Raw genomic sequence first — 11392 nt, forward strand, 5'->3', positions numbered from 1 at the left:
GGGGCCTGCAGGGTCAGCGGTCAGGTAGAGCCTCAGACAGGAGAGGACAGTGCCAATTCCTCCCTGTTCAGCTCTCACCAGGACCACGGAGGGCTAGGGATCTGGGAACCAGGTTGACCCTGCACACTCAGTGGCAATGGTTCTACTTGTGTGTGTGTGTGTGTGTGTGTGTGTGTGTGTGTGTGTGTGTGTAACAGGTCTGGGGGAGTTGGCAAGGTCACATAAGCCTGAGTGTCACTGTTACCTCCACAGGGAGTCCCAGATAACATTGCTTCTCTGAGGGCCAAAATGGCAAGAACCTCTTCCCCATGTATGGTTGGGGGATGCAGGAGGCCTGGGTTCTGCTGGGTGAAGCTGAGAATGTCCTGGCCCACCTGAGACGCAGGAGGGAGAAGGACCAGGCCTCTTTGTCCCAACTCTGTCTCTCTTCACAGCATGAGTGTGTGGACGACTTCTGTGATGACCTCCAAAGTCAACCCCAAGCAGAAACACAGGTGGGTCAGTGCGCCCCTACTCCCCTTGCCTCCCCAGTTTAAGTGTGGTGGGTGGTTTCTGATGATGGTGATGATGAAGGTGAAAGCTCAGCACCCAGTCTTTACACTGGACAAAATTCCTACCTGTGTGGCAGGTGAGTGCACAGGTGGGGGATACAGAGGCCCAGGGATGCTGAAGGAGGTGTCCAAGTCAGAGGGCAATTGATGGCAGGGCAGGGATGCCAGATGCCTGGTCCCCAGGCACATGGGCTGAACCCTCACCTTGCGGTGAGGGGCCACAGATGAGAACAAGCTGGGGCTTGGGGTTTGAGACTGAAAGTGAGAGTGGGTGGGGGGATTTTAAACGGAGTGTTGTTTTCCCAGCAGGTCGAGTCAGTCCTAGCAAAGCTGGACGTGAGTTTGGGCCTTGCCCGTTCCCCAAAGAGTAGCCCCCAGGGTTGGATCAGCCAGGTTATCTGGGTTGCTGTCTCCCTTTGGACCCATCTGGATGCATGGGAGGCCACAGTGAGGACCACAGACCTCAGCGGCAGGGGCAGGTGTGCAGCCTCCACACTTCCTCTCCCCAGGACCAACTCAGTGAGAACCTGCTTGAAGCTGTGGATGCCGAAGTTCACAACAATGTACCGGTGAGTATGAACCACTGTCACAGCCCCTTGCTTCCCCTCCACCTTACTCTCTCTCGCCGTTGGCACTGCCATGTGTGCACATAGCTCCCCTGAGTGGGGGTTGGAGGGATGGCCCCTGAGAGCTCGGGAGGTGCAGCCTTGCTGGCACTGGCCTCCCCGTCCAGCACACAGTGGCCAGAGCCCCGCCCTGAATTCACAATGATGAGCCCCGTGGGCCTGGTGCTCGGCTCAGAGGCCAGTATGCCAACAGGCAGGTACACCTCACCATGGTGGTTTACGCCTTGAGGGGAATTGAGGGGCCAGGCCCCGCCTCTGGGAAAAGTCCTGGTGTCCATGGAGCTGTTGGCAGGAAAGCAGGCAGTTTCCATTTGCGGGCTTCTGTGTCCCAGACTCTCACAAAGGCTTGGAGGCCTCAGCCAGGGTCAGGACCTGGGGCTGCATCCCCGCTGGGGGGGGGGGGTCCCTGAACAGCCTCCCATCCCTGCAGGAGTTCACCCCCGTGCTTGGTGAAGTGCAGCAGGAATTCCGTTGTAGAATCCGGAAGCCCTCTGGTACTGACAATCCAGGAGACCCGGAGAGGCCCTCTGGCTCTGACAATTCAGGGGACCAGAAGCCGGGAAAGAGCTTTCCGGACATAGCGCTGAGGCAGTTCTGAGAATGACTGCAGAAGCTGAAGCGGAAGTTTTTTGTTGCGCTTGCCTGCCTGCGGCAGAAGGGGACTGCCGGCCTACAGGCCTTGCGCAGTGCGGTTGAGGCCATCTCGGGAGAGTTGAAGCGTTTCTTCTCCTCTGTGGGGCAGGTCTTCAAGAGCCTCATCTAGGTCTAGGGAGCCCCACAGGGTCCGGGAGGAGATTGGCCTCATGTAGAAGCCAATTTGATTTTCCCCTTCTCAGTAAGAATCTTCTGAAGCGACCTTTGCCCTCCTGCTCACCCTTGACCCATCCTTGCAACCTCCCTCACCTCCTGTCCTTCAGGGAGGACACCACCATCAAGCTCTCCCCACCTGGGTTTCTTTCTCCAGGTCTGACCTGCCTGTCGCTGTAGTGCTGAAATCCTAATAAAAGTTGATTGAACCAAATGGAGTGCCTGTGGGGATGGAGGCTGGGGGCCCAGTGGCGACAGGCAGAGTTCGTGGGTCAGATGGACCCAGGTGGGGGTCCTGGTTCTGGGTGAACAAGGACAAGCCACCCGCCTCTCTAATCTGTAACTAGGGACACTGGTCAAGGACTGACTCATGGTGAGGACTGGACCATCTCAGGCCACTGCATTGCTTATCGCGGTGCCTGAGGCATAGTAGGTGCTCAATAAATGCACACTCCTGGGGCAGAGGGAGCTCCGGGGAGCGGCTTTGACCCCTCTTTTCTTCTTCTGATCTCCCTCTTTGGGCCTTCACCACTCCAGCTGGGGCCTCACAGCTCCTTGATCAGAGCCCCAGGAGCCAGGGAGGGTGCACCCAATCCTGGGCCAGGAGGGAAGGCAGAGTAGGAGAGGTGGGAGCTGGGTCCCTGGGCCTGTGGCCTCCCTCACCTGGGCCTGCAAATGCAGACTGGGCGATCCAGGAGCAAGGCCTGAGGGCCAGCCATGCTCACCATCTCTGAGGCCAAATTCCCCTACCCCCAATCTCTCCAACCTCACCCCACGCAGCCCTGACTTCCTGCCTCAGGGTGCTCACAGAGTAGCTTTTCCTTTGGGGATTCTCTGCAACCCACTCTTCCTCCCAACCCCTGAAGGGCTGGACCTTCCCTAGGCTCAGAGCTTTCCCTCCCAACTGTGCCTGAGAACCACCTCTACTTTCCCCAGATTTGGGGCTGGTTCTTCAGTTCCTTGAGCTTTGGTTGATGAGTTCACTTCCTTTCCACAAGCCTTTGCTAAGGAGCAGTCTTGTGTCAGGTTGGTGGAGGGGCAGTAATTAAAATATAATATTTTTTGAGTGAAAAGTGACAGACAAAAGCAGGTGTATGTGTGCTCTGGAGCTGGGGTGGGCAGCTTTTCTCTCCTGTATTTTTAGCAGAAGTCACGTGATTTAAAATCTGTCCACCAGAGGGAGAGGCAAACCAAGTCAGCCTGATGGGCAGGAAGAAGGTGGGGCAAACCTACAAGGCAGCTTTGGGTTTAGAAGGGTATGATGGTTAGGGGTCCCCAACTGTCAACCTGACTTGGCTGTGGGCAGGTTAGTTTCTCCTGTTAGCATTTTCAGTTAGAATTAGTTACCAATGTTACAGAAGAAGAGGTTTCCTGTATTAATCCAGAATCTGGGATTTTAAGTTTTATTCATTTTAATTAATTTAAACAGCCACATATGGCTGGAGGATACTGTATTGGACACGGAGGGTTAGTGGTAGACTCCAGAGGAGAAAAAATTCCTGGGTGAGATTGGTTGGCCTTACCAAGAGCTGCCTGTGACAGAAACCCTCCCCCCAACTCCCAACACACACACACACACACACACACACACACACACACACACACACACACACACACACACACCAGTCTGAGCCTTTTCAGGTGGGAGGAACTCCCCCTGGGCCTGCTCCCATCCAGCCTGCTTTGAAGGGGTGGGGGAAGGAGAAATGCATCACCATGATACAGTGGGGAGGGTAAAAGGTGGCATTTTGGTGCACTTAAAAAAACATAAAGAGGGACCACTTTCAAGAAGGCTGTTTTACTTTGGGTATTTTAAAATACATTCCTGAGGCCTGGAAGAGTTCCCTGTGGGGACGGGAAGAACTACTGTGCAGGGTCGGTGGAGCCAGAGAGAGGTGGCTGGGGTGTGGGGGCAGCGCCATCCACTGCAGCCTTGGAGGCCAGGCACGCTGGGGAGATGCACGCGGGACAGACCTGGCGGAACCAGGCGAAACTAGTACAGGGTCTCCCGGGCGTGGGTTCTCAGGTGGCGTAGCAGGTGGGAGTTGCGGCTGAAGCTGCGGCCACACTGCGCGCAGGAGTAGGGCCTGGCCCCCGTGTGCACCAGCATGTGCCGCAGTAGGTTGCAGCTGCGGCTGAAGATCTTGCCGCACTCCAGGCACTCCTGGGGGGGCTCAGCCTGCCCAGACACGCCCTCGTCCCCTGCCCCGGCGTGCGTGGCCAGGTGGCGCTGCAGGTGGGCGTTGCGCCGGAAGCTCCGGCCGCACTTCTGGCAGCTGTAGGGCCGCTCGCCCGTGTGGCTGCGGCGGTGGCGGGCCAGGTTGGAGCTGTTGCGGAAGCGGTGGCCGCACGTGTCACAGACGTGAGGCTTCTCCCCGGTGTGGATGCGCTGGTGGCGCGCTAAGTGGGCGCTCTGGCTAAAGCCCTCGCCACACTCGCTGCAGCGGCAGGGCTTCTCCCCGGTGTGGCTGCGCCGGTGGCGGGCGAGGTCCTGCGTCTGGCTGAAGCTCTTGCCGCACTGGGTGCAGTGGTGGGGCCTCGGGCCGCCGTGGGTCAGGAGGTGGCGGGCGAGGCCGGCCCTTCGCATGAAGCGCTTCCCGCAGTGTGGGCAGCTGTAGGGCTTCTCGCCCGTGTGCACCCGCTGGTGGCAGACCAGCTGGGAGCTCTGACTGAAGCTGCGGCCGCAGACCTGGCAGGAGAAGGGCCGCTCGCCTGTGTGCACACGCCGGTGTGCCCCCAGGTGCTCGCTGCGCCGGAAAGCCTTGCCGCAGTCGCCACACACGTAGGGCCTGAGCTCGGGCCCGGGACGCAGGCTGCCCGAGCACTCGGAGCACTGGTGGCCCTGGTCCTTGGCGTGGATCCGCAGATGGCGCTTGAGGCTGGAGCGGCGCTGGAAGGTTTGGCCGCAGTGGGAGCACAGGACGATGGCCAGCTCGGGGGGCGCTGGGGTCTTGGTCTCCGGGGCGCCTGGGGGCTTTTGGTCCTGGGCGTGCGCCAGAAGGTGCTGCATGAGGCGGGCCCGGCGCTGGAAGCCCTGACCGCACTCGGCGCACAGGAAGGCGGGCTCGGAGGAGTGCGTCTGCATGTGTTTGCTCAGGTGCGAGCTCTGGCGGAAGCGGTGGCCGCAGAGGTGGCAGGTGTGCGGCCGCTCATCCGTGTGCGTGCGCATGTGCAGCTTGAGGATGGAGCTGCGGCCGAAGCTCTTCCCGCAGCACAAGCACAGGAAGGACCGCGCGCCCGGGTGAGACCGCAGCTGGTGTGTCTCCAGGCGGGCCAGCTGTGGGAAGCTCACCCCGCAGTCTGTGCAGATGAACTTTATCTCCGGCTCCGACTTGGGGGCGCCCCCAGCCACTTTGACCTCGAGAACTTCACTCCTGTCGGGAGGGGACATTTCTCCACCGGGGCCGCCCACCTCAGGGCCCGGGCCGAGCGACTGAGTGTGGGGCTCTTCTGCCACCCTGGGACTCTCTGCCTGAGACTTTGCTGAGATGGCAGCAGGCCAGGACACCTCTTTCGGTTCCTCTTCTTTAAACGCCTCGTCTGGGGTTCTGCCTCCAAATCCTGGGAAAGAAGCAGAAAACAGGACAGGTCAGGCCTTTTCGGAGGCGCTTCTGGGAATTGCCAGAACCTCAGTGCCTGGAAGCAGAAAGAATCCCAGAATCCTGCAAAGCTGGTAGGTGGGCAGAGGGTGGGTAAAAACCAAATAACATACAGTTTACCATTTTAAGGTGTATAATTCTGGTCCATTAGGTCCATTCAAAATGTTGTGCAACCATCACCACTATCTATGTCATTCTCCCAAATGGAGACCCATACCCATTAGCAAGCCCTCCCGTGACCACCTATTTTATTTTATTTTAGCTGTTGTAATTAATTTTACTGAAGTACAGTTGATTTATAATATTGTGTTAATTTCTGCTGTACAGCAAATGGATTCAGTTACAGATATATTCTTTTCCATTATGTTTTATTAGAGGGTATTGAATATAGTTTCCTGTGCTGTACAGTAGAACCTTGCTGTTTATCCAGTCTATATATAATAGTTTACATGTGCTAATCCCAAACTCCCAATCCATCCCTCCCTCCCACTCCCTTCCCCTTGGCAACCACAAGTCTGTTCTCTATGGCTGTGAGTCTGTTTCATAGATCAGTTGATTTGTGTCATATTTTAGATTCCACATATAAATGATATCATATGGTATTTGCCATGACCACCTTATTTATTTATTGGCCATGCTGCACAGCTTGCGGGATCTTAGTTCCCTGACCAGGAATTGAACCTGGGCCCACGGCAATGAAAGCCCAGAGTCCTAACCGCTGGATGGCCAGGGAGGTCCCGACCACCTATTTTAAAAGCTCAAAGTTTTGGGGGTTGATGATTAGACCCAATGAGCCTTAAAATAGCCCTGTATAGATACAGACATATCAATATATATCTATGTAGAGATATATATCAGTATATATTACCTCATCAAAATAGTCCATTTTTTGCCAAAGAGGTCAAAAAGTCAGGTAGGGACCACCCCTGACAGGCAAAGAAAAACCCTTCAGTGGTCATAAACCCGGGAAAAAGGCCTCTTACCCAGAGGATGCACAGGCCAAGCCTTCTTTGCTGGGACATCTTCAAAGGTTAGGGACTCCTGTGACCAAAGGAGGGGCAGAGATTGTCACTAAGTGAGGAATGGGGCTCTAGGACCTGAGGGGGATGAAGAACTTTCAAGGTTTAAATTAAGAAAAACATGGATTTGCTAAAACTTCAGAGGCAGAGAACTGAGGGGACCAGTCCGGCTCACCAGCACAGCTGCTAGCTCCTGATCTCCAGAGTTCTCCTCTGGCCACAGCTCAGGGCCCAGCGGGGCTGACAGCACTGGGGGAGAAAGAAAGAGCTGTTAGAAGCCAGTCCTACCACCATGTGGCTCCGAGGACGTGCACCCATCATCAGGGCCTCGTGACAGGCATCTTGGCTCTCCCCCATTCCTGTCAACTAGGGAGGCTGCCCCCTTCCTTCCCCACCCTCACCCACCTGGCCCCTCAGCTCCCACCGCACACCAGGCCTCCACCTTCCTTAGGCCCCAGCTCCTCACCGCTCTCTTGCGGGGCCTGCAATGTTCTCTTGGGACCTGGACTCAGTGGCTGCTTTGAACTTGGGGGACATCTCCAGGCCCCCATCTCAGCAGGCTTGGAGGGCACTGGCTGGGACAGCGAGAGTTCCTGCGATGGCTCCAGGGCTGGAGGCCCTTCTGAGGGCACTTCCTTCTTGGGGCTGTGGCTGGAGACTTGGAAAGAGCCCCCCTGTTCCTCCAAGGTGACCTCTGCACGGGGACAATTCTTGCCAGCATTAAAACTAAAATCCTGTTCAGAACACATCCATGTTAGGTGACGGACAGGACAGTAATCCAAGTCCTACTAACTCCCTAGGGCCATGGGACTGAGGAAAGGTGAGAGTCAGACAGGGAGGGAGTTAGGAGGTCAAGAAGGAGCCGGCAGAGGAAGGAAAGTGGGGTTTAGTGACTTCTTTTTTTTTGGCCTCACTGCGCGGCATGCAGGACCTTAGTTCCCCGACCAGGGATCGAACCCACACCCCCTGCAGTGGAAATGGGGAGTCTTAATCACTGGGCCGCCAGGGAAGTCCCAGCTCAGTGATTTCTTAATGGGGTGATAAAGTCACTGTCTTTCCACCTGCTGTCCAGCCCTCCTGGCTGCCCCCTTCTTACCAGCGGCCCCACATTGCTGGACTCCCTCTGGACACCCTCCAGCAGCAACACCACCTCTTCGCCATCCCTGAGCTGCTGGCCCTGGAGCCGGGCCAGGAGGTGGGGGGGCAGCACGCTCAGGAACTGCTCCAGCACCAGCAGCTCCAGGATCTGCTTCTTGGTGTGCAGAGCCGGCCGCAGCCAGTGGCTACAGAGCTCCCGGAGGCGGCTCAGGGATGCCCTCGGCCCCATGTCCTCCTGATACTGGAAGCACCTGAAGAGCTGGTGAGCCACCTCGGGCCGGGGCCTGGCCTCTGGCCGCCTGGGGTCCTCCTGGCCGGCAGCCTCTTCCTCCTCCAGTTTGACTGCTCCGAGCTGCTCTGGCTCCCGTGCAGCCGGACCTGGTTCTGCAAGCATCCTTCACCTTGGCGATGACTCACAGTGGTTGCTTCAACTCTTGGGTCTCTCTCTCTCTCTCAGCTCCCACACCTGGGGTTTTAAGGGATGCCTACAGATGTGGCCTCCAGAGGAATCGTTTCTCGAACTGGTCACGAGTAGTGGCTCAGCCTGACCAACACACCAAAAGGCAGAGAAAATGGATTGTTTAGTATTCTCATTCCCTCCTGCAGCATTTAGAAGTTCACCTCACTTTACCCCAGTGATCAAAGTTGGCATTCCTGAGAGAGGACAGTCTGGCTTTCCCTGCCTCTCGATATGGTGCCACGGGGAGTACCTGGCACCACCGAAGATGGATCCTTGCCAAAAATGTTTCATCGTGATCCAATCCAGCCTTTAGACCCAACTTCCAGGTTAAAGGGCATTGCAGGGAATAAAAACAAGTTGGCAGAGAGGCTAAGAGTGATGGTGTTTAAAGGTACAAACTTGTAACAAGTAGTAAATAAGCCATAGAGATCTAATGCACAGTATAACAAATGCAGACAATAATATTGTGCTATAATATAATTATATAATATGATACATATCATTACATTACAATCATATTATAACATATAAATGCTGTATATCTTAAACTTGCTTAAGGTTATATGTCAAATTTATAAAAAACAACAACAACAAACAAATAAGTCAAATGTCTCTTGAGGAAACGACCAAACAAATCCCAAAGGCAGGACATTATGGGAAACAAGTGGCCCAGGTTCTTCTGAGTCTGTTATGAAAAACAAGTGCCTGGGGCTTCCCTGGTGGTGCAGTGGTTGAGAGTCCGCCTGCCGATGCAGGTGACACGGGTTCGTTCCCTGGTCCAGGAAGATCCCACATGCCGCGGAGCGGCTGGGCCCATGAGCCATGGCCGCTGAGCCTGCGCGTCTGGAGCCTGTGCTCCGCAATGGGAGAGGCCACAACAGTGAGAGGCCTGCGTACCGCAAAATAAATAAATAAATAAATAAAATTAAATTTTAAAAAGTGCCTGTAGGGCACACATTGCTCTAGAGGAGACTAACAGCTGATATAACCAAATGCACGAACATTGATTGGATCCTAATTTAAAACAAAAAACAAAAGGCTCTAAGAGCTATTCTGGGGTCAGTTGGGGAAATCTGAATATGGGTGCAGCACTGGGTGATAATGGAGATGACTACCAACTTCTGAGATGAGATTCCAGTGTTGTGGTATGTAGGAAATTTCTTTATTCTTAGAAAATGTTGAAGGGTTTGGAAGTGATGGAGCATGAGGATTCAGCCACATTTATGGATCAACAAGGCAAATGTGGCAAAATTATAGCAATTGTTGAATCTGGGAGATGGGTGTATGGATTCACCCATTCATTGCATTGCTCTTTCAACTTCTTTGGAAGTTTGAGAATTTTAAAGATAAAAGGTTGGGAGGAGGGGCGAGTAGTTCATGCATGTGATTGCTCTTTGACCAGACTTCCGGACCCTCACTTTCTGGCTCTGGAGGTGGTTCTCAGCAGTCAAGGCCAAGGCCACCCAGCTGACCAGTGCAGGGCTGAGCTCCCACCTGGTGTTCCAATCTTCTTCCCTCCCTGGGTTCCATCCCTAGAGACAGGCTGGGATGAGCCGGGGAGCTGGGATGGGTGGGTGGGTCTCCACATGGGACTTAAGCTTACTGCTTGCAGAAGTCTGTGACAGATGTGTTCCCAAGGCAGGCCAAAGCAGTCTCACTCACTTCAGAGGCCTCTAGTGGGTGCACCCTTGGGAGCTGGGTGATGGCAGGAGAGGCAGTCATTTCCCTTTCTTTCCTAATTTTTTTTTTTTTTTTTTTTAGTTCTGGATTCTTCCTTGGTCTACCCCTCTGGGAGGTATCCATCCCAACCCTGTGAGTCTGGCTAGCATTAAAAAAAAAGTGTTTCTAACTGACCAACAGGGGGCACTGGTTCCATAGGACTATTCCTTCCTTTTGGGGTAGCCAAGACCTACCTAGGGGGAGCTGACCCAAGTTCCGCACCCACAGGGGACTCAGTTCAGTCATTCAGCACAACCCAGAAGGCTTATTCTTTGGATATGGAAACCCAATTTCCAACGTGTCTCTGCCCTCCCTGCTCTCCAGCTTCAGGACTGCAAATGAGCTTCTCCCAAACCTGTCCCCCACCCCCACCAGGAACATCCCAGGCAGAGGAATGGGAAGAAACCCTCTTGCATCACTTCCCACCACATAAAGGGAGTGGAGCGGTGCCCGACCTGCTAGAGAGTACACGTCGGGTGTGCCTAATGAGAACACCTTACTGTTCTCATTACTGAGTAAAAATACAAACAACCACAGCTAACAGCTAGTCCTATCACTGACCCATTTTACAGCCCAGGACACCCAGGCTCAGAGGTACAGATATTTCCCCAAGACAGCCCAGCCTTGACAATGGAGCCAGGGAAAAGTCAGCCTGGTCAAGAGCTTTGGATAGTTTAAGTCCCCTTCATTCAGGGCTGAGGGATCTCTGAACCTCCTTTAGAGGTGGGGTGAGTGGGGTATGACGTGGTAAAAGAACAAATGAAACCCTTGTGTTTTAAGTCTGGGCCTAGCGCTTCCCACACAGGGGAGAGGTTTGTGATGCTAAAACACAGACCCAGGCCTACGTGTGGCCACCTGACCAGCCTCCCTCCACCTCCCTCCAGCATCTTCCCAGCTTCCCTCCCTCTCCCCCACCTACCCACTCCCTCCGGCCAGTCTGCAGTCTCCCCCCACCACTCCAGAATCTCCCCAGCTTTCCCCTACCTCCATTCTCTCCCCCACAGCCTTGTCCAACGTCTGTTCCTTCCTGCACTTTGGCACATGGGGCTCCTTCCACCCACTGGCACCTCTCTTCTGGGACTCCACACACACCACCCACCTGGCTACCTTGCAGTTTTAATTATTGAGGAATGCATGAAAAAATGTCTGGTGCAGAAAAGGTCTTTACTAAATGTTCAGGAAAATGGGTTTTTGTTTTATTGTGTTTTGGTAGCATGAGCAAAATAATTAGAGAACCAATCACGTGTGATCAGGAACCCTGTATTAACAGCTGGCATGTACTGAGTGCTTATCTGTATGGGCTCTGCTTAGGGTCACTTCATCCCACTCCAGTCCACGCAGTAAGTTATAATTTCTCCATTTGACAGGTGCAAAGACCAAGCTCTGAGAGGATGGGTGACTTGCTCAAGGTCACACCAGGGAGAGCCAAGATTTGCTTTAAGGAGAGAACGCTGATTTTATGGTGCAAAAGCTCAGAAACAGAAAAGGACCCAATTCCCCTCCCACCCTGTGC

Source organism: Stenella coeruleoalba (genome assembly GCF_951394435.1).
Source record: "Stenella coeruleoalba genome assembly, chromosome: 15".
Lineage (NCBI taxonomy): Eukaryota > Metazoa > Chordata > Mammalia > Artiodactyla > Delphinidae > Stenella > Stenella coeruleoalba.